At 34.5% G+C, this 23,599-nt stretch overlaps 1 protein-coding gene across 1 annotated transcript in view; it reads right to left on the bottom strand.

The window, feature by feature from the left end:
* ZNF804B (zinc finger protein 804B) overlaps positions 1-23,599 on the bottom strand; it is a 712,281-nt gene that overhangs the window by 328,391 nt on the left and 360,291 nt on the right. The window lies entirely within an intron of this gene.

Genomic DNA, 23,599 nt, shown 5'->3' with positions numbered 1-23,599 from the left:
GATTCCAATGTACAAGGTGCTCAGAAAATACCTTATACCTTTACTTGAGAAGTCCTTGAGTATTTATGAGAGTTGATTATAATTCATTCATAGTTACTAAGTGAGGTGTGACTGTTCACACCTGAGCTGTCTGTATTTTGACTCAATATTTGATATAACCTATCCATGGAGAATCTGGGATCCAGTTCTATACATTAATTTCGGTATAAATAACAGAACACATAAACTCAAACACCTCCCATATATTTTATACCGAAGTCAAAAGGGTCTTTGAAGTCAATATAGGTCAATAACTTTCCAAAAAAACCTTTCATTTTAAATGACCCGTATATTTTTTTAAGCCAAGAGAAATATTTTTCATTCTTTATAAGTTTAAGATGATTTATAATCTTAAATGTATATATTCCAAACATGTTATTGAAGCCATTTGAATTATTTTGATACCATTAAATAACTTTTTTTTTCACTGTAGGGCACAAATTCCTTTATAACATTTTTGGACATATTATTTTAAATATATTACATCATAGGCTTGTTGCAATATACACATTTCTGTGACAAACCTATAATTTCAGCAAGTGTCTAATTTTGGTAATGCACTTAACTACTACCATTAAATAAATAAGTACATTCCCATTCTTTCACTTCTTCTCTATTTTCAATATAACACTATTTAAATTTTTTCCAGATTTTCTTTTCTAGATCGTACTGCTAAGTTCCAGGTATTAAAAATAATTCACTCTCCATTAAACTACATTTCAGGATTCAACTTCTGCAAGGTCCTAAAACAGAAAGAGTAAATTTGAAACAAAAATCTATTTCTGAAAATTGGGTAATTCATAAATAGATACCTAATATAATTTTCTTCCATTATTCTTCCTTCTATTGTTGGATAATTCCAACATAGGCCATCTCAGCCATTAAATTCAGCTATGTAATTTGTTCATAATTTGTACTCATTTTTAATTTTCTGGTTAGGGTAGAATAGAATCTCTACTGGGAACATTTGTCCAAGAGCATTTCATGCATAACCAAGAAAGTATTAATATGTCACTGATCCTGTTTGTGACAATATGCACTTTGGGAATTTAGAATTCACAAACCAACACTGCTAATCAGAACAGGTAAAATTACTGGCAGTATCTAACCTAAGGACATGTATCTGGAAAATGTCTGTATTGTCAGGAAGTTATGCTATTAAAAGAAAGATCAATGGTAATAGAAACTCCCATTAAAGATAAGCAAGTTATTCTCTCTTAATACTTGGTTGATATTATCAAAATGGTATGCAGCTACCTAGAAGTATGCATAGAGTTTTTCTAATTCAACTCTTGTTAGATCAATAAATAATAATTGCTTGCTAGAAAAGGATGCGGAGAGATAATGCGTTACAGTTTTAGTTTTTTAAATATGGATTGGGTTAAATCTAAATCTATATATAACTCAAAAATAAGGTTCCCAGTTGGGAAAATTTTCAATTTTAATTTAGAGTACAGAATTTTTAGCATGAGAATGTATTACTGTATAGTCTAATAAATCCCTTGATTTATACTTTTTTCCTCAAATTGCTTAGTAAACAAAAGACATAAGCCAAAATAAAAATCACATTTAAGTTAAAACACAATCCATTTGCCAACAATGTCTTCCAAAAAACAAACCATACATTTAAATTACAAAGTGTGCTATTTCCATTTTTTATTTATGTATTAATGATTCCCAGAAGTTTCTATATAATTTAAATAGGAGACATAATCCTTAAAACATTCATAGTGAATTGTGCAAAGAAACTAAAATTTAACGTTTTCCGACCATTAGTTATGTGTAAAACTTTACTAATTACTATTTTGGTGTTTAGCAGTCAGAGGGGTATCTAAGTATCTCAGAGACTGATCAGGCACTGACTAGGATAAAAAACTTGTTTCACATCTGGCCTTGGTCATTTATCCCCAGCAAAGAAAATCTTCTAGGGCCACATTCATCTCATTTGTAACTAGGTGAGGAGGGTTAGCAGGGGTATTAGTGATAAAGAGGGGGGAAGAAAAGAGAGAGAGAATGGGGAGGTTGTGCCAAACATGGGCCTTTTCAGTAGCCGAAATGTCCAATGAAGTCCTGTCTCTAAGAGAGTTTAGATTGCCCTTGAATGTAATACAATGGAAGACAAAGTTTGCACGAAAGGAGTTTCATTTCCATTTTCAAACTTCTGTTGAATTTGTCACCCATAGTTACCTGAAGTTCTGAATTTAAAGAAAAAGTGGTGTAAGAGAAGTTATAGAGAAATAAACAGGGCAGAACATCTGCCCACAAAGCCACCCGATATCTAGCAAACCCTTAGGCACATTCAGTGGGAATCCGTAAGTCTTTTCCCTTGAACCCAGACTTCAATTACAATCAGTGCATTTGGTTTAGTTTCTCTTTTTGGAAGTCCGCAAGTTTCCCATGGCAACTTTGCTCGGTCAGCTCTATTTACAGCCTGCCCCTTTAGCAATACTATAATGTCATAGCCTCTTAGAAATCCTTAGGCACTCACAAAGTAAAGTTGAGCTTCTTGGAAAGCAGGTTATCTTTTACTATTTTTGCTAGAACAAATTACCATTTTGACAGTTAGCTAAATGATTTCATCAGTAAATCCATTTGTGGCATATAGACAGGAGGACAATGCATTTTCTAAGAGTGCAGATCATGCTTAAAATTGCATCAGATTCTAAGCTCCTTAAGAATAAAAATGATACTGTTCTTTGTGCCATTTCCAGAAACTGGCAGAAGTAATGAATTCAAGTAATGAATTTTTCTAAATACATTATATCTGCACTTTTTCATAAAAAGAGATATAGTGTTTTTAAAATATTTTAATGATCTCATTAACTTTTTACATTCCAACTTCACCTCTCCAGGAATCATATAGCAAAGTGAAATTTAAGTAATTGAAAATACACACCATCAAAACACTGAGACAACCTCAACAGATAATTCATTTCTTTCGTGTTACTAGAGGAGTATTGCAGTCTTCATTGACCACAAAACTACCTCTGTTGATACTGCAAACAACATGATCAAATGTTTTGAAAATATCAATACCAATCCAAATCCAGAGGGTTGCTTCTGACTGCTTCTAGTAAATACTGACCTTTCCTCTTATAATTTTCTCCTTTTGTTCCATCTACAACACTATTAGAATGGATGACTCATTTTAACAAATAAATCAAGGTAAGTAAAATCTAGGTAAGTAAAACTAAGCACTTTAAGCGTGGGAGTAACAATAATAATATTAATGCACCCAGCATTTGGAATTATCATTTCAAATACAGCATTCATAAAAACACAAAGGAAAATATTTCTATGCAAATCTACACAATGAAGATACAAATAAATATGAAAAACCAGCCCTGGTCCTCAACAGACTTAAAACGATGTTGAGAAGATAAGGCTTTCATGTGAAAAGTTGACTAACATAAAGAATTAAGCTGATTAACAAATTTGTTTAAAAAAACACACACAAGGCTTAATGGAGATAATTGAACTTTGATCTTTATCTCATTCAATATACAAAAATTAATGTGAAATGGGCATAGACAAAATATGAAGTTCAAAACCATAAAGCTTCTAGAAGAATACATAGAAGAATATATTTGTGGCCTTAGTGTCAGCAAAGGTCCCTTAAGCAGGACACATAAAGCACCAGCCCATAAAAAGGAAAACATAAATTATACTTTGATAACCATTAAAAACTTCTATTCACCAGAAAACATCAAGAAACTTCAAAAAGTAATAAAATGAAGAGGCATGCCACAGATGGGAAAAAAATATATTCAGTATATAACTGACATTCTGGATCATATACTGAATGTATAGAAAGCTTTTAAAAACAATGGAAAAACAAGCAACTCACTTGAAAATAGATTTAAGATTTATTTTAAAGATTCATTTGTTTATTTGAGAGAGAAAACAGTGGGAGGAGTAGAGGGAAAAGGAGAATCTCAAGCAGATTCCCTGATGAGATGACGACCTGACCTGAAATTAAGAGTTGGATGCTCTCAGAGGACCACAGGGGAAGGGAGGGAAAACTGAATGGGAAGAAATCACAGAGGGAGACAAACCATGAGAGACTCTGGACTCCAGAAACCAAACTGAGGATTACAGAAGAGAGGGGGTGGGAGGATGGGGTAACTGGGCGATGGGTATTAAGGAAGACACGTGTGGTGATGAGCACAGTGTTATACACAACTAATGAATCATTGAACACTACATCAAAAACTAATGATGTACTATATGCTGGTTAATTGAACATAATAATAAAAAAATATATAATGGGAAACAAAAAAAAAGAGTTGGATGCTTAAACAACTGAGCCACTCAGGCATCCCTAGACTTAAGATTTGAATAGACACTCCACAAAAGATATACCAGTGACCAGGAAGCACATGTGGAAGTATTCAAAATTTTACAACCATTAATTTGGATGAAATGAAAAAGTCTAGCAACAATAAATGTTAGCAAAGATATACAGCAACTGCATCTCTCATACATTTCTGGTGGGAGTGCAAAATAGTACAACCACTTTGGAGAACTGTTTTTGTGGTTTCTTTTTGTGTGTTTGTTTGCTTGAAGTTTTTATTTAAATTCTAGTTAGTTAACATAGAGTATAATATTGGTTTCAGGAGTAGAATTTAGGGATTCATCACTTACATATAACATTTTTATGTTTTCTTATGAAGTTAACACATACCAACCATTCTCTAACTGGAAACAACACAAACATGTGACAGGAAAATGAATAAGTAAATTTTTGTATATTCACACAATAGAATACTACTTGGTAACAGAAAGGAACAAACCTTAAAACATGACCACAAAGATGAACCTCAAAAATATTATGTGTTCAGACACTAATTTGAAAACTATATGCACCCCTATGGTTATCGTAGCATTATTTTCAATAGCCAGGATATGGAAGCAACCTAAACATCCATCAGTAGATGAAAAGATAAGGAAAATATAGCATGTGTATGTGTGTATATATATACATACACACACACATACAATATTCCTTACATAATGGAACATTACTCAGCCATAAAAAAGAATGAAATCTTGCCATTTAGAGCAACATGGATCAATCTAGAGTATAATGCTGAGGGAAATCAGTCAGAGAAACGTAAATACCATATGAGTTCACTCAGACACAAAACAAGTGAACAAATTAAAAAAGAGACAAGCCAAAAAAACAAAAAAACAAAAAAACAAAACACTCTTAACTGTAGAGAACAAACAGTTACCAGAGGGGAGGTGGGTGGGGGATGGGTGAAATAGGTGAAGAAGATTAAAAGTAACTTATCATGATGCTCACTGGAGTAATGTATAGAAACTGATGAATTATTATATTGTATACCTGAAACTGATATAGCACTATGTTAACTATACTGCAATTAAATTTTTTTAATATATACTTATATAGTTCAAAAGAAACCAGAGAGATAGGCACACAAAATACATGTACATATAATTATATATTTATAATAAAAAATGTACATATATAACCAGAAAAACTAATCTATAACAAGAGAATTCAGAAAAAGGGTGGGAAATTCTCTAGAAAAGGGTACTTTCTAGGCCCTTTCTAGGGCTGGGTGTGTTTACATGGATGTGTGTAACTGTCAAAATTCATCGAACTAAACATTTAAAAATTTTTTTCCTTTGTATGTAAATTATACTTTAACTAAAAATAGCAGCAAAAACAAAAGTCTGCTTCAAAATAGTAAAGAATTAATTGTATAAAGGATAATCAATCATCTGAGTGGACCAGATGAGATATACACTGGGGATGGTGTAGACTTGTAATTTATTAAGTTAAAAAAAAGCCAAATATATAATGAAATATAGAGATTATGATATATATGTATAATATATATATATATATATATATATATATATATATATATATATATATAATGTATGTATAATGAGATTTGTGTTGGATCTTAAAAAAGACATAGAATTTGAATGGTAGAATTCAGACAGAAGGTCTTCTTCAAAGAAGTAAATAAAGAAATATCAAATACTTAAAACCCTAATTGTGCCATTAAAAAAACCCAAAGACATCTTCTTATTGCTTCTTAAGGTAAAATTCCACTTAGGCTATGATTCCAAACCTTTCTGCAAGTGTCCTTTCACACTGATGTATATCCTGCTATTTTAGGCTCTAGTGTCCATTTTTACCTTTCTGCCTCCACATAAACTGCCTTCCAAACGTGATTTTGCTGGTTTCTTCTTTTATACCGAGGCCTCCATACATTTTTTCAAGACCAGGAATAAGATCACAAATTATCTCTAAATTTTCCATAATTATATGAGCTGCATGCTGACTACTCTCTTATCATATAAATACCAGCTAAAATACTGCTTCTATCCCAAAGATATTTCAGTGACACAAGTATTTATTACTCTTCTAGATCTCAAATTTTTTACTGCTTATGGTCCCTAGAACACACACTCAGGACAGAAGAAAGGATTGCTGAGGGAATACTGTGAATTTTCACAGTTGATAAGATTACCAAATGTAGAGAGACACTAATCTTATTTTGCAGAACATCTTCTGATTCTTTGATCACACTTGCATTGGATCTAGTCTCCATAAATATTGAGCAGAAAGGAGGATTATAGGACTGTCTGCTTAAGGTAGTGAGCAGATGAAGCATACTCTCACCTAAATTCAGAGAAGGAAAGTGTAAAGATTCAGAGTATGAGTCTCTTAAATTGTAAAAAAGATCCAAGGACAGTTTACCTACATTGAAAGAGCATCTATTATTTACCAGCCACAGAATGAGACCCTTTGTAGAATTAATTTTCCATGTTTTTTTAAATATTGTAGGGTTATTTGAGTGTTAAAATATTTACTAAAGCATGACAGTTTATGGAATTAAGCAAAGCTTTTCTTTAATCTAATCGACAGACATCCAATCAAATTCCTCAGAGAACTGTTAGGAATAAGGTATTCCAAAGAAGCTTCTACTTCACCTTGATGCAATTTAAATTGAGGGACCCTTCAGAAGCTCTGAATATGAAGAGTTTATGCAGTTTATCAGTGCTGTCTGAAATTACTTTCAGAAACAGAGAACAGTTTTAGTGACCTAGTTTATAAAAAAAAAAAAAAAAAAAGGAAGGAAGGAAGGAAGGAAATTCACAACGGTGAGAGATAAAGCTGATGTGCAGTTTCCGCCTGCTGTGTTTTAAAATCGCCTAAGGCCGTCTCCACAGTCATCTGTATCTACCCACTCAGGCTTTCCCTCAGTTATATTTTTAATCTGGCAGGGATTTTTTTTTAAATAAATTATAATGTACTTTATGATAATATATTTTTACATCCCAAGTTAGAAATAAGCAAAGATAAATTCAAACGACTGTGTGCCATGACAGCAAATGTATAAAACTGCATTAAAGAGGCAATTGTTTACATGAAGTCATTTAACAGTAGAAATGTGAAATACGTGAATGAAACTGAACTTTCATGTGGACATGAACGTAATTAGCACACTTATGCAATCTTGCAATATCAACAGGTCAGGAAGTAAATAGCAATCAAGTCAAATTGATTGCTAGGAAGTCAAGAAAAAAAGAACTCTAAGTGAAATTTGAGTGAAGAGAACTTACTAGGCTGCATAACAAATATCAATCAAACTAAATTGATTGCTAGGGAATAAGAGCATTAACAAGGCAATCAAGCGAACTCCAAGCCCGGGCAACATTAAATCTCCTGAATTAGAGAAAGCTGAACAAGAGAATTGGTGAATGACTGGAGTTAATAACAAAATACGAGCTAACTGTGGTATTAGAATATTTACTTGGAAATAAAATAAAGTCTATTCTGTAATTTTAGGAGAGGGAGGAAGAAGAGGAAGACCAAAAAAAAAAAAAAAAAAATCACCTATTTAATGGCCTGCCCTACCACTTTCTGCCTTTTCAGTACTTACCAAAGCAAAATGAAATACACTCTAGTAACTCAGGAATGTTACCAATACCCTATCAGGTTTGGAAAATAATTAGCAATTTGACTATAACAACCCACAGTGGTCAAAGAAACAGGATTCTTCACTCTTGTTCATCTTCTCATGCAGAGGAGGAAAGATACTTTCTCATTCAATGAGCATGTTTTAAATCACGGTCACCTTCCTAACTATGAGCAAAAACTGCAATTGAAGAAAATGCAGGGAGGGAACAGTTTAGTTTGGGGGTCTCTAACCATTTTGGTTATGTCTGGCTTTATTTTGCAACCAATATCTGCCGTGGACTTGGCTACCTAATTTCTTTAAATTAGTAACTTCTCAAAAATAAATGTTATTTTTTCCCATCTGCTTTCACTGAATGGTTATCCTTTCGAGGTCAGGATACTGGTGTAGATCTTTGAATTTCCCATATCAGCGGTGGTATAAATCTTGTCAGGGAGCAAGAATGTCCTGTCCTCTTCCAGGTCCTTCTATCCGGACTAAGGATCAAATTGAAATTAGAAAGATTAATAGGAGAAAATCAAATTTACATCCACACAGACATGGAATTTCAAAGACAAGGAAAATGAGGTATATATGTCATCCTGAACTAGGGAGAAGTATGTAGGGTCTGGGACTTCAAAAGGAAGGAATGCAATTCACAGAGCGCTAAGAAGAGTAGATGTTTGGTAATTAGATGTTTGCTCTGTCATAACCCTATTCTGGGGAAGACCCCCAATTTAGATTCTTCTATGTAGTTAAAAGAGGAGTAAAATTTTCTCTTGAACCTGCAGGGTCTGCATTGCCTTCAGCTCAAAATAGTCCACACACCATAGTGAGCCATTCTGGGCTGCCTGCCTTTGGCTGCTACAATCTCAATAAATACTTCAAAGAATGATAAAATTTTATACTTCATCTGGCTCACTGCAATCACTTACTAGATAGATAAACTGAAGTGTTCATGGAGAAGCAGAATGCTCCTTATCAAATTGTAAGAGAGTGGCAGATGGAGGATGGGATGGATTCCCTATTTCCAAGGCCATATTCTTCTCATTATGCCATACTACTTTGAAAGAATGAATGGTGAATAGATTTTTATAAATAATCACATATTCATTGTAAGTGAAAATGCTTCCCTTCTTCTCAAAAGTCTTCTATAAAGTCAGTGGGTTGGTGGCAGGGGGTAGAAGGAATTGGTGAAGACAGCATTTAAAGAAAAAGTTGTTCAACAGAAAAATTTAAAAATAAAGATAAAGGTCTGGAAGATTTTTCTTGAGTTCTAATAGATACTCTTTGAAAATGATGGCTGAAGACATGAACAAAGGTAGAAATGTTTGTAGTCAGTTTCACACATTTCAACAACCTTGATTCTGTGAAAATAAAGGAAACCTCATTTGAAGTGGAGTCACTTAAAATGAAGGGGGAGCTCTCACAGTACTACTCACAACAGCCTGTGTAACCAGTAGGAAGAAGGAAGATAGTAACTTTGACAAAACTGGGCGCTTTTCACATGGGGATTTATCTCCCACCTATAAGAAAAGGAAGAAAGACCCCTTCCAGCCCCAGCAACAACCAACCACTGCCCACAGCCAATGAGAGATGTCCCTAACCTCAAACTCCTGTTGTCTCCAGTGACCTTTTGTTCAGAAAAATCCTCCCATTTCCTCCTAAAACCTAATAAAAACTGACCTTCCCTTTGTCTCTGTACTTGCCTATGGTTCCCATAGCTTATTTGTCCTGAATTGTAATTCCTCTGCTATTCCAAATAAACTTTTTTTTTTTTTGCTTCAGTAAAATTGCTCTTTGCTCTGTTTAAAGTTAAAATTATAGATAATAAAAGATGTGTTTGGCCAAGTTTAATATTACTGTTTTTAGCCATACGTGAAAGAAAAGCTATGATATACATGTTGCTGTTGTTTTCAAATGATAACATGCAGGCTTTAATTATTTTCCTTGAGGCAAGTATCATTCATAAGAATAACAGGACTGAAAAACTAGAAAACCAACCAGAGTCTCTCACATATGTCAATTATAATTAGACTATGCAAACTATTTTTAAAAATATGGCTTATATACCATAAACATCTCAGAATAATATCATAATATCAAAAGTTTCAAAGGTTTGGAGATCAGGACTTTAAGTTTCCCACTGGCGTGCAATTAATTTAGCATGTAAGACCAAATGTCTTATATACTTTATTTTACCTTCCCAACCTCTGTACAGGGGAACAAAATATACCACCCCAAAATATGCCTTTTTAGGCATACTGTTTATTTTAAGCTGGTTATTTTTAAGAAAGCAGACATTGGAGAGGCTGTGAAAACTAAGTAGTAGTTACCCTTTTGTCAAGAGACATTTATATATACCAGGGAAATCTCCATTTGTGAGGGTGTCTCCCTCTCTGCACCAAGAAGAGGAAGATAACTCAATCCCTAGAAACTCTTACCAGTGGAGAACACAAGCCTTAAACGCACATAACAACCTCACTGTGCTTTCTTGGTAACCACTTACAATGGTTACCTGTAGGTGTTGTACCTACAATGGTTAACCACCTACAACTACCTGCAACATCTTTTGTCTTTAGCTAAAGATGGTATTTAAGCTGAAGATGGTATACAGGAGGTATACAGGAGATATACATGTCATCATACTTGTTTATTTTCTTCCTGTTAATCCTTTTATGTCAATTTAATTATTAGGCAGCCAAAGAACCTAGAAGGGAAGAAGGAAAAATTTTCTGCCCCTACACCTCAGAGGGCATTCAAGTAAATGTTATTGATTGACCAATAAAGGAATCTTACCAAGATTGCTTGTTCCCAAGCTTCTAATTCATAATAAAACTGTTTTTGCCTATAGTCCCAGCCAATGTAGTCAATTGGTCAATACAGTTAAAATAAAAAAATCCTCAAGTTAAAACAGCTCTTTGATTGAACAGACTGATTTTTCTGAGTAAATGAATGAAATCAGTTAACGAGGACTTATTTAATAGGTGAATAAAATCTACCTCTTAGCTAATGCATGGGTTTGGCAGAGGATAAATGAAAGCTAAAATTCAAGCACATGGGATTCAGTTTCATGTTTTGTTAGGAAAAAAAAAAGAAACGTGGTATAGGTATTGGCTTAGAGCATGAGCTCTGGAGCCAGACTGCCTAGTTTTAAATGCTAACATTTACAGGGTTAAAGTCTTTACAAACTTCGGGCTACTTAATCTGCCTGTGTCTCAACTTCATCCTCTGGAAAATGGACATTCATAATAGCACCTCACTCATAGTGATTTTCAGGCTTAAATGAATCCCTGGTACAAAGTAATGCTAAAGTAGTGTTAGCTTCTATTGTTATTACTCTTATATAGTAATAGCACTAGTTTATTAATATACAAAAAATAAATGACTCTTAAAATCACAAATTGGCATTCTACATTTGGAAAAGATTCACATTATACTAGTTGTTTGGAAAGATGGCAAACGCACCTTAGAATTTACTGCTTTTGTTTCTCCTTTTTACTGAGACTCAGAAATGAAAACACTCATATTTTAAAAGAATGTAGCCAAACTCTCATGCATTAAAACACATTTTCATTTACAATATGGAGTACTTAAATTTACTTTCAGAACTGTTGATATTTAGGGGCACCTGGGTGGAACAGCGGTTGAGCGTCTGCCTTCGGCTCAGGGCGTGATCCCGGCGTTCTGGGATTGGGCCCCACATCAGGCTCCTCCGCTATGAGCCTGCTTCTTCCTCTCCCACTCCCCCTGCTTGTGTTCCCTCTCTCGCTGGCTGTCTCTATCTCTGTCAAATAAATAAATAAAATCTTTAAAAAAAAAAAAAAAGAACTGTTGATATTTAAAGTAGAAGTAGGAAATTGTTTTTCTCAAATAAATATTTTTTAAAAAAATAAGCTCTTGAAAAAATTAATCACCCTTCCCTTAATGGACTCTCCACATTAACTTTTACTCAACATCAAAATGTCTCCATTTAATAGAATTTACTGAAAAAAGACAAAACTGTATTTTTATTGACTAAGGCCCATCACTTCTGCTCTGTGTGAGTCATGTACATCCAGAATCAGTAGCCTGTGTTTCTCCAAGTAATTTATCTTTTATCCTATTATTGTCTTTCTATAATTAAATTAAGAAATAAAAATATGTACTTGATTAAGAAAAGAAGTTTAGTGGTATTAATTTGAATGCTTTGGGAAGACTTTACAAAGGTGAGTTGCTTTATAAAAGACTTATCAAAAGAGATGTGGGTGAGATGATTATAAAATCTTTTGGAAAACAATAAAAACTTAGAATTACATCTTAAAGTTGCTTCTCAAAGACCTTTATCCCTCTCCACTTTAAATAAATCAAAACTAAAAACTTACATATAATGTATGAGGGATGTGGCCAACCATGAGAGTCTATGTGGCCCTCCCGAAGTCAGGAGAAAACCCTGATGTAAATCAAAAGAATGATGAATGTAGAAATACTCAGTTATGATTAATACTAAAATATCTAAGTAATGCATATATCTTTTTATGATCCTCTGCTGTGGGTGGTTTTGGCCCATCGGTTAAATGATTTTGTGTTCTAATCACATTTTAGGAGTCCTCCTCTAGAACTGCAATAAGGACATAGGCTCAAAAACAAGTTATTTTAGGCATTAGTATCATATTAATCTATCATTATTTAGGATAGATAGGAAAAGCTTACCACAATAAAATATATCTCTAAGTATTCATTATTATTACTGCATCAATATTTGACACACTATGTGACTTCAGTCTGAATCTTTACAAACTAACTCAAGTCAACAAACATGTATTGAGGGCCCGATTTACTGAAGGCCCATAATTTCCAGCTTCAACTCCTAAAAATTTGCTTTTGAACCAAATCTTATCCAGAACAGCTTCCTTTCCTATCTACTCACCCCCACCCAGGCTATATAACCACTTTAAACATCAAATAAATATCTGGATGGGTGATAGTACAGAAAAAGGAATTATCAAGAGAATTGCAAAGATTTTCTAGTTGAGCCTAAAGCTGTGTATAAGGAGAATGGAATGCAAACAGTAAAGTTGTTTCTGCTATCTCTTATTTATAGGCTTGCTTTATGCTGGTAATGTTATATATTCTATGGAATAAAGAGCAAATATTCTAAGATTTGGTGAATTCTTTAAGAACTGATTATTTTAAAATTCTGGAAATTTATCAGTAATTAAATGAAATAAGGAAATGAATCATTAATATACTGAGTGGAAAATAAATATGTTAAAGCCTTGGGTTTATACAACTTCATTTCAGACTAGTAAAATGGGATTAATGTACTTGATTCTAAATGATTAGTTCTTTTATTTCAGATTGAAATGCTAAGTTTGGGGAAAAAAATTGAAAAGGGATAAAAACGCTGACCTCTAATTCTAATGAATTATTTAAAAAAATAGCTCACTCATAAAATTTCAATTTTTTTTTCTGTTGAAAAAAATTCATTAAGTCAATATGATTACATCTTTTGAGTACTAAGAGATTGGTGTGGAAAAAGGCTAAAAAAGCCACTAACAAATTGAAAAAAAGCAAGTGAAAATGGAGTAGACAGATGATATTTAGAAAATATGAGGTCATAAACCACTACAAATATGTATCATTAAAATTACTTTTTTTGAGTGATCTTACAGAGTGGCTATTTTAAACATCTATTTAACTTTGTTTGCCTTGAACATAAATACAAAGTAGGACAATTTTATATAAAGTTTTTCTCCGTGGGCCAATCTGATAACCCAGCTAACCTCAGTAAAATCTAATAGAAATGCAATACCCACGTCTTTATTCATTTCCATTTAAATATATTTTATAAGGTATCAGAATGGTTCATCATGTTTAATGACTTTTAATCCAACCATCAAATAAAATAATCTAAATAAAAATGTAGACAAAACTAAAGGTAAGAAAAGTTATCAAGTTATCTGAATATTTATCACTGTGTAATAAATATTATGATATTTCAAAGATATCGTGGATCATTTTGCAAATATTTAGTTATGACTAAACACATTAGTTGTTTTGGTTTTTTTTTTTTAAGATTTTATTTATTTATTTGACACAGAGAGAGACAGCCAGCGAGAGAGGGAACACAAGCAGGGGGAGCGGGAGAGGACGAAGTAGGCTCCCAGCAGAGGAGCCTGATGTGGAGCTCAACCCCAGGACCCCGGGATCACGCCCTGAGTCGAAGGCAGAAGCTTAAGGACTGAGCCACCCAGGCGCCCCAAAACACATTAGTTTTAATGTCAGTGAATGGTCTTTATTTATAGTTAAGCTTTGAAAAACATTGTCCTATGCGTTGTAAGTTTGTACGTTCATGGTGATTGGATGGACATAAATATTTATGCATTTATAGATGAGCCTTATGTCTTCAAAGGAAGCCTGAAAAATAGAAATCTGGAATGCCATGCTCACTCTTTCACTCATGCCATTCATTCAGGCAATATTTATGAAATTCCTACTGTGTGCCAGGCCTCTTCTAGATAATTTGTATACAGCCCTGAACAAAACAGACAGAGCTTACTTAGTTTACATTCTAGCAAGGACAGGCAGGAAGGTATATAGCATGTCAGAGGACAAACACTCTGGAAATGAAAACTATGGGAATGAATAAAGCAAAAGGAGTTTTCTATTGATATTGTATGTTCAGGGATCGCCTCGCTGAAGTGCAGACAGGTAGGAGATGAAAATGTGAGCCGTGAGAATATACGGGGGAAGTGGATTTCTGGTAAGAGACATAGCAAAGAGGCAGGAGTGAGTCCGGTGTGTGTCTCCGAAACCCCAGGAAAGCCAGAACAGCAGAAGCGATGTGAAGGAAGGGGACAGAAAATTAAGGCAGAGGGATAACAAGGGGCAGACTGAATCAGTCCTGACAAAACAACAGAAGAATGTGCACTTTTTCTCTCAGTGAAATGAGAAGTCACTGAGGAGACACAGGATTTGACATTCATTTTTAAGTGATAATCTGCATATATGTGAATAGACTACGGTGGAACCAACAGCAAAGAGTTCACACATGGAAGTTGTTAGCATCTTAAATGTTTGCTTTTTCTATATTCTCATCACTTGTAAATTTTTTTTTGCCACATGAAGGTTTTCTTTTATCAAATCCTTATATGATGCCATGTAATAATTTTTAATCTCTCTTCTTCTTGAATTTAGATTATGTATATTTCATGGACAGTTGACCCTTGAACAACACGATTTGAAACGATCAGCTCTACATACACACAAATTTTTTTTTTATAAATACGATGTGGTACGGTAAATGTATTTTCCTTATAATTTTCATAACATTTTCTTTCCTTTTAGCTTACTTTATTGTAACAATACCACGTATAATACATGTAACATACCAAATATGTGTTGACTATGTTCTCAGTAAGGCTTCCAGTCAACAGTAGGCTATTATTTAAGTTTACGGGGAATCGAAAGTTCTACTTGATATTTTTCCTATGGCTGCGGTTTGGGGAATTGACATCCCTAAACCCTGTGTTGTTCAAGGGTCAACTGTATACGAAATACATAGAGATTACATATGTATTTCATATGTGAAATATATATTTCATTATTGGAGTGGTATATTTTTATCAATAAACTGTACTTCCTTAAATTTGTCTCAGTGAAGTAATACCCCCCAACTCCCAACAAGTCTCCTTGTTCCAATTCATTTTCCTCTCTTTGTTGCACCTCGTCCTACTAGGGCTCTACCTTCTTACATTCTTACTATTTCACCTTTGGGCTTGGCTCTCACAAAGGTGTTGAGTTAATGTCTTTACTCTGAGAAGTAAGCGACTGATAGGATTTAAAATGTTACCTTCCCATAGGACAATTTTTTTTTTCATTTTATTTAAATCACAGACAAAATCCATTTGTGACTTAAGAAAAAACAGTTTCATCACACAGATTGGAATGGATGTTTTGTCTGAATAGGAGAAATGGAGGAAATATGAGGATGAAACTCTATGAAGGAATATAATTTTTCAGTGTCTTTTTTTTATCCTTCTCCTGCCAGTCTCAGATATCACTGCCTTCTCCATATGCACGTTCTCCTAGTTACACAATATTAAGTTGAACAAAAGTCTCATGGTTCTGTACAACCCTACAGTCAGGAGTGCAAACCCTGTAATTCCACTATTTTACACTTTTCAAGACCTTACAAAATTATATTATTGCCAGGTAAGCAGATTGTCTGATAGCAAATTTCACTCCATGCATCCTAGCAGCAATACAATCTTTACAGCTCAGCAGAGGAAGAGTTAAAAGGTTAACCAGTAATAATTAAGGGAAATTACTCTGTCTGCTCTTATTTAGTTTTGAATTTTAATGGAATTCTAAGCAACCTGCAAAACTATGCTCTACTGGGGTAAAAATAAGTACTCAAGGTTGAGCCCATTTGAGACAACTGCTGTGTACCCATGTTATCCAAGTAACATTTAACTAGAACATTCCATCAGCCATACATGCCTGAATGAGTTCTATTATCAGGCCATAAAAATGATAATTTATGAGTGCATTCTAACATGCCAAAAGATTTAATAAAACTCCCCCAAGAGAAGGGGAGACTCATATTTATGAGGACATGGCATGCCGAATGTTATATATGTGCACAGAATCTGCATCGAAGGCGCAAGCTGAGTATTTTTAACCTCCCCTTATATGAGCCCACTGTAATTCAGAATTGGTTAACTTACTTGAGGTTACACAGCTAGACCCAGTTCCAGGTCTATCATTAACTCCAGGACGGTTTCCTCTGCACCACAAGGGGAGTCAATTTGCACAGGTGTTTCTAGAATGCCATGTACGATGTAAATAGATTTTGCTCAGATACTTTAATTGTTTTGAAATTCTAAGTCAAATGCCCTTCTTTGTTTTCTGCCTTTTGTGTCTCAACTTACACCATCTATCTTTCTGCCTTTTCCATTTGGCTCCTTGCTTCCTATGGGTCTTTTCCTTCTCCATCCAAAAGTTCCCCTTTACTTTTCCCTTTTCTTCCTACAGATAAGTTAAGACTTTGAGCGAAACAATCCAGGTTTCATCTACAAAATATCCAAATAAGTTTTAATTGTTCTAGCTGGTTCAGCTAGTGAGAGCAGACCTCTCAAAGAACAAGAAATTCTAGATGGTCTATAGGACCAGAAGACCTCTTCTGATTTCTTTTCTCTCCACTCCTTCCACCTGTTATTAATCTCTGCCTTTGATGTCCTCTCACAGGTAATACATTGCCTTCCAGGTTTCTTGTCTTTCACCTTTGTTTTTAAAAACATTTTTTCAGGGGCACCTGGGTGGTTCAGTCAGTTCTGCTCAGCTCATGATCTATGGGTCCTGACGTGCCCACATGGGGCTCCATGCTCAGCAGGAAGCCTGCTTGAAATTCTCTCCCTCTGATCCTCCCCCCTCATCCCCACGCGCTTGCATACACATGTGAGCACACTCTCTCCCTGAATTAAATAAATAAACAAATCTTAAAAAAACATTTTTTTTTCAGTTCTTTAAAGATAAAAATCTCTCTTATTCTTCAGGTAGATGTGCACATTAGTTATACTAATTCCTAAACAAGGGTATAAGAGTCATTACTTGCCAATACCTACAAATGTGGAGAAAAATTATCAAATTTCTTGATGGAGAAGATTTTTTACTTGTAGATAGAAGTGAGCTTAGTCATTAGACTAGGATAACTGAGACTCTATTACATAAAATCAAGTTGTAACAATTGAAACATAAGTGTAAAATCAACCAAACTTAACAAACATGTATGGTTTCATAATAAAATTAATTTTGAGAATGTTTAATACACATATTAATTTGTTCTTTTACTGAATATATGGGTATTCACTGAACCAAGTCTTAACTAAAACACAGGCCCAATATCATTTAATTCTTTCCAATTTACTTATTATTAAATGAACATATTGTAAAAGGAGAGAAATAACTGCCTTTAATTATTATAATTAACATAATAAACAGGTCCAATATCATTTAATTCTTTCCAATTTACTTATTATTAAATGAACATATTGTAAAAGGAGAGAAATAACTGCCTTTAATTGGCTTCTTAAAAAACTGAGTAGCAAGGTGCAGTATTTCCTTTTAATGCACTGTTTTTTTTTAAACTACAATCCATCACCTACTAGAAGGTCACAAAATCAATTTAGTGGCTCATAACAAGTATTTTTAATCATTTAAATTGGTATATTTTTAGATTGTAGTTAAATAATAAAAATATTTTATATTAATGTTGGCTTTATTTTAGTATACATAAGTTAAACATTACTTGAAAGTCATTTCAATTACATAGTATATATATTATACATAAAGGTAGGAATATGCATCATTTGGAATATAAAATGTATTCTTACTAGAAGTCTCAGACAAAATAAACAGTTCTATATACTATGCACTAAATATGTAGTGAACTTTATATAATTTCTTATAGAATATGTTTATAATTCTTTGTAGTTTATTACAAAACCACCGAATTAGAGAAAGTATTAAATTTTGAGGATTAAACCAACATGTGGGAGAGAGTAATAGGTAGGACTAAAAAAATAATTGAAATACTTTCTTAAGCTAATATATGTAAGAATGGGCCTGGTGAGAGGCTCTGTGATCATAGTTGTTATTAACCAGCATGTTTATTTTTGTGTTTTGTTGGCAGAAAGATACGGAACTGGGCCCATAAAATTAGATACATTTCCGAGCTATTTGTTTGCCAGAAGGGAAAAGAGAGTGGATTTTGGATTTTGGGAAGAATTTCTAGAAAAAACAATAATTAGGATTCTGTGGGGAAGGTCTGCATGGAGCCTAGAGTTTCTGTGCTACTCGGTATGTCATTTCTCCTGCGACACAGTGATGACTATAGTGAATAAACCAGGTGCTCAAAGATCCACGTCAATGGCACTGTCCTTGTCCAGACAGCTGTGTCAAGAAACCCCTGGGCTGAGAGACAGCAAGGTTCATTCTAAGTGGTTTCTGTCTGCTGGTTTGTGTTGCTAGTGATGGTGGCCACAATCTGTCACTCTCCCTGCTTCCTGCAGACACCAGGGAGTATCCAGCCTGCTCAAGGGTGTGATACGGGGAGTGAAACCCTTTTTTTTCCTATGCCTAATAAGCTTCATGTCCATCTTGGAATGTCATAGATTTTCTCTCCTTGTTTAAATCTGTAAGAATATTAATTCAATCCTGCATTCACTGATTCAACAAATACTTACACATTTCTTGAAAGTCTAAATGTCCAGACTGTACAAAAGGCACTAGGGAGCTAAAGATGATTTCAACATGATAAAATTCCAACATGATAGGGTTAAGATATGCACTAGTGAACTAACAAGTGCACTTAGAAAATTCAACTGGCTTTGCTGAGGTGTGCTGGGGAGATGGGAGACAGGACCAGTGTTTTAGCAATATAGGAGCAGAATTAAACCAAAGCAAGCAGATAAGGTGAGAGCAAAGGCACAAAACATAAGCAAACGACCTGATAAAATAAAAACCACAACGTCCTCACTACTGGTTCTATTTTCCTCAGGCATACTATTTGAACTGACCAAATACCACAGCGTTTTCCACAACTATATTAGTTTTTCTGGCCACAGTCCTCAAATAAAACTGAAATATTAAAACTACATACTCTTCACATTTTTATTCGCATTTTTATTTGGCATTTCAGTCTATCATAACTTAAGTTCAGGTTTGATTATTCAGGGCATGATTATCCAGCCAGTGTCTTTGCTTCTGGTTTTCCTTCTCACTCATGTCAATTACTTGGCCATTTTCTGTCTAGGAATACTGCCATCAGAAGGTAAGCAAGGCAGCCTAGTTGGATAATTTTCTTCTTTGTTTGTCGCTTAAAAATTCTGGTGAAGAGGGAATGACTAGAAACTTAAAGTTAAAATAGAGTTTTGGTGTATCAGAATTTTTCACTTAAGAATAATAATTTCTGGGACGCCTAGGTGGCTCAGTCAGTTAAGCATCTGCCTGTGGCTCAGGTCATGATCCCAGGGTCCTAGGATCAAGTCCCGCATCAGGTTTCTTGCTCAGCGGGGAGTCTGCTTCTCCCCAGGCCTGCTGCACCTCCAGCTTGTGCTCTCTCTCTCTCTCTGACAAATAAATAAAATCTTTAAAAAACAAACAAACAAAAAAAACAAAAAAGAACACTAATTTCTAATCTTATTCCTGTCAGCAACAAAAAGATTAATAGCTATATTTTCCCATTGGTTATCCCAACAAAGCCTCCTCCACACTGAACACCACAATATTTTTTCATATGTGGTAAAAATCTACACATTCGTTAATCTCAGCATGAATGACTTTATTTTTATTATGCAAGTCACTGGCGTTTAAATAGCTTACATTTTACAGGAAAACAAAGTTTTCTGAGATATTTAGAGTTTTGTAATGGACATAAATGTTTCATAAGAGAGACAAAGCTCAATTAATTAGTGCCACATTTCTCTGAGAATATATTTTATTTTAACTTATTTTTAATGAACCGCTTTGGATGAATTCCCTTCTCAATGAAGAATAGAACAACCAGTTCTTCAAAGTCTATGTATTATTACTTGGGTGAATAACTAATTCCACAGGGAAGACCCTCTGGGTTATTTCCTAAACTACCTTCTATTGTATAATAAATCTATTCAGGATGCATCTTTGTTTACGCACCATCTTGCTGCTTTATCTCATAAATCAAAAAGAAATCCAAACCTTTACATGTGCAGTAAGTGCACCAGCTAATCTTGTTGCTCTCAAATCGATTTTTAAAACCTGTATCTTGTGATCTCAAAGAAATTGGAACTCCCAACCTACAATGTTAAGCATCACTTTAGAAAATAAGCTGCTTGTTTCATTCAACTATTTGCAAAATTTGAATTTTGAGAAAAACCAGGTTCATAATACTTTTTGCCCCATAAAACTCAGTGTTTCATTCTAAGTGCATTTTATTCTACATATGAAAGCCATATGTTAATTAAATCATATAAACTATGTAAGCTAGCAATATAAAAGGTAAGGACTTGCATTTGTTTTCTCCTTTTAAAAAATAGATGTTTATTAGAATGCACATACTTTGGACTAATGTATTTTATGTACATAGAAGTAGATTTGGATAAATGAGGATGGTAGTACTGGGATTTCACACTGGAAAGCAGCTTGTAGCCCATTTCTAGAGGACTTTATATTGCATTTGTTGAATTACATGAAACTGATCCCATTAGTAATGAAACTGATCCCATTAGTAATGAAACATTTTTTTAAAAACTTAAGCAAAGGAGCCAATAATCCATTCTCTTTGTTTTGAAGAGAACTGTCAAAATAGCAGACTGATGGAAAAAGAGGAGAGTCGAGAGGCAAGAAGACTGGCTATCAGCTGAGGCAGTGTCTTAGGTGAAAGGCAGGGTAGACTTGGGTGAATACCCACACTGAAGAGGCACAGGGCAAGTCAGCTGAGAGAGAGAGAGAGAGATCTAAGCTATGTAATCAAGATACAAGGTAAGATAGAATGCCACATGAGGCAGTTTTAAGAAATTATGCAACTGTCTTGTCCATATATGGATATGAATGTAACCTGGAGGTTATATAAGGTGACAAGGTAATCCCTGTCCCCAGAAAGTTCTATTAGGATCTGTTACTTGATTTATTTTAGCTGCTCCTTTCCAGTGTTTCTTGGTATACATGGAAGTGTGCGAAAAAATTTAGGATACCATATATGAAGAACCCAAACTTCCCAGGAATAAAACATTCAATGTTTTAAGAACAAAATATTGATCTCTTCCTCTCACACTGCTCAAATATCAGAAGCTATGTCACTGTGGACAAGGCTGGTATCTGAAGAAAAGAAAGGGGCCCCAAAATGGAATTCACCATGAGCTGAGGGGGCGGGTAGGGATGTGTATCTAAGTCGTTGACTTGGGGTCAGAAATGAAACTTGAGAGCTAGGGTTTGGTTGCTTCTGGAAAAGACTATGGTTAAGATTGTATGCATTCAGAACTCAGCACCTTGACCTGTTTGTACAATTCTAGGAAACAATATCTGAGCAAAATGAGCGAACCAAGGGAGCCATAACCATGGATCAGGAACCCATGGACACCTTTGTGGCCTGTGCTGAGACCTGGACCAGCAGTGCCATGAACATAAACAAACACAGAGTAGCCAAGTCGACAAGCACCCAGGCCTCTCTTTAGCAGGAATATCACAGGCAGTGAGAAGCCACATCTATCTTTAGAAGAAAAAGTGACTCTCTTTGAACTGAAGCAGCTTTTGGAATTTTTTTAAAACAATTTCTAAGGGAAGAGGAAGGACTGAGGAGGGAGACTGTTGCAAATAATTTTAATAATAGTAGGAGAAGCTTCTAGATTGTGAGAGAGGGGAGTGAGGAAGTGAAATTACAATATAAATGAGATGTGATGCCCATATTTGGATTCCAACTAAAGAATTTTACATGTGAATAATTAGGATATGTGCACAACAGAAGGGAAAATCATGAACAACAAGGTTTCTAGCTGCGGGTTGAAGGTGCAGAGAGTATAAGGTGGATGATGAAGCTCTAAGAATATAGAGGCCATATAGGATATGGGGCAGATTTGAGAGTTTGGATAATATATTAAATCTGAATTCAAAATTTTGAAGTTGAGTTCAAAATTTTAAACATTTTTGGTTTTCTTAAAGGCTTTCAGGTTACTGAGCGGGATATGAAGATGTGTTGCCAAAAACTTAGATTATTTCATTTACTTCATTTACCATGATGTAACTGTAGGTTAAGTACTGTTACTCTACCCCATTTGTGTGTAGGAATCCGAGGCAAAATGGAGTATGATTCCTTCCCAAGATGTTAAGTAACTTTGCCTAGGAAGTGGTAAAGGGGGATTCCAATGGAGGCAGATTGGCTCCAGGGCCACTGGCTACACTGGACAGAGATGGTAGAGCTGAATGACTCTAGACTTCAGAGGAAGGGGAACGAGGATTCAAAGCTCAGATTCATCACTCACTAGCTAAGAGAAGCTGAACACATTCTTTAATTTTGCTAAGACTCTAAATCTAAATCTATAAATCGAGGAATCTGAGTCCCAATTTAAAGAATTCTTTCACCTCCTTAGTTAAATTTATCCCTAGGTATTTTATTCTTTCTGATGTAATTGCAAATGGGATTTTTTTTTCTTAATTTCTTTTTCTGTACACTGAAAACTATAAGATGTTGATAAAAAAAATTGGAGAAGACAAAATAAATGGAAAGACACTTCATGTTAATGGAGTAGAGGAATTAATATTGCTATAATGTCCATACTACCCAAAGTCCTCTACAAAGTCAGTGCAACCCCTATCAAAATCCCAACAGCATTTTTCACAGAAATAGAAAAAACAACCCTAAAATCGGTATGGAACCACAAAAGACCCCTTTCACTGAGCCAGTCTTGAGCAAGAAGAACAAAGCTGGAGGCACCATACTCCCTGACTTAAAACTATATTACAAACCTGTAGTAATCAAAACAGTATGGTGTGGGCATAAAAACAGATACATAGATGAATGGAACAGAATAGAGAGCCCAGAAATAAACCCACGTATATATGGTCAATTAATTTATGACAAATGAAAAGGTAATTTACTGAAT

Source organism: Ursus arctos, unplaced genomic scaffold, assembly GCF_023065955.2.
Source record: "Ursus arctos isolate Adak ecotype North America unplaced genomic scaffold, UrsArc2.0 scaffold_3, whole genome shotgun sequence".
Lineage (NCBI taxonomy): Eukaryota > Metazoa > Chordata > Mammalia > Carnivora > Ursidae > Ursus > Ursus arctos.
This window is presented reverse-complemented; position numbering and strand designations above follow the sequence as displayed.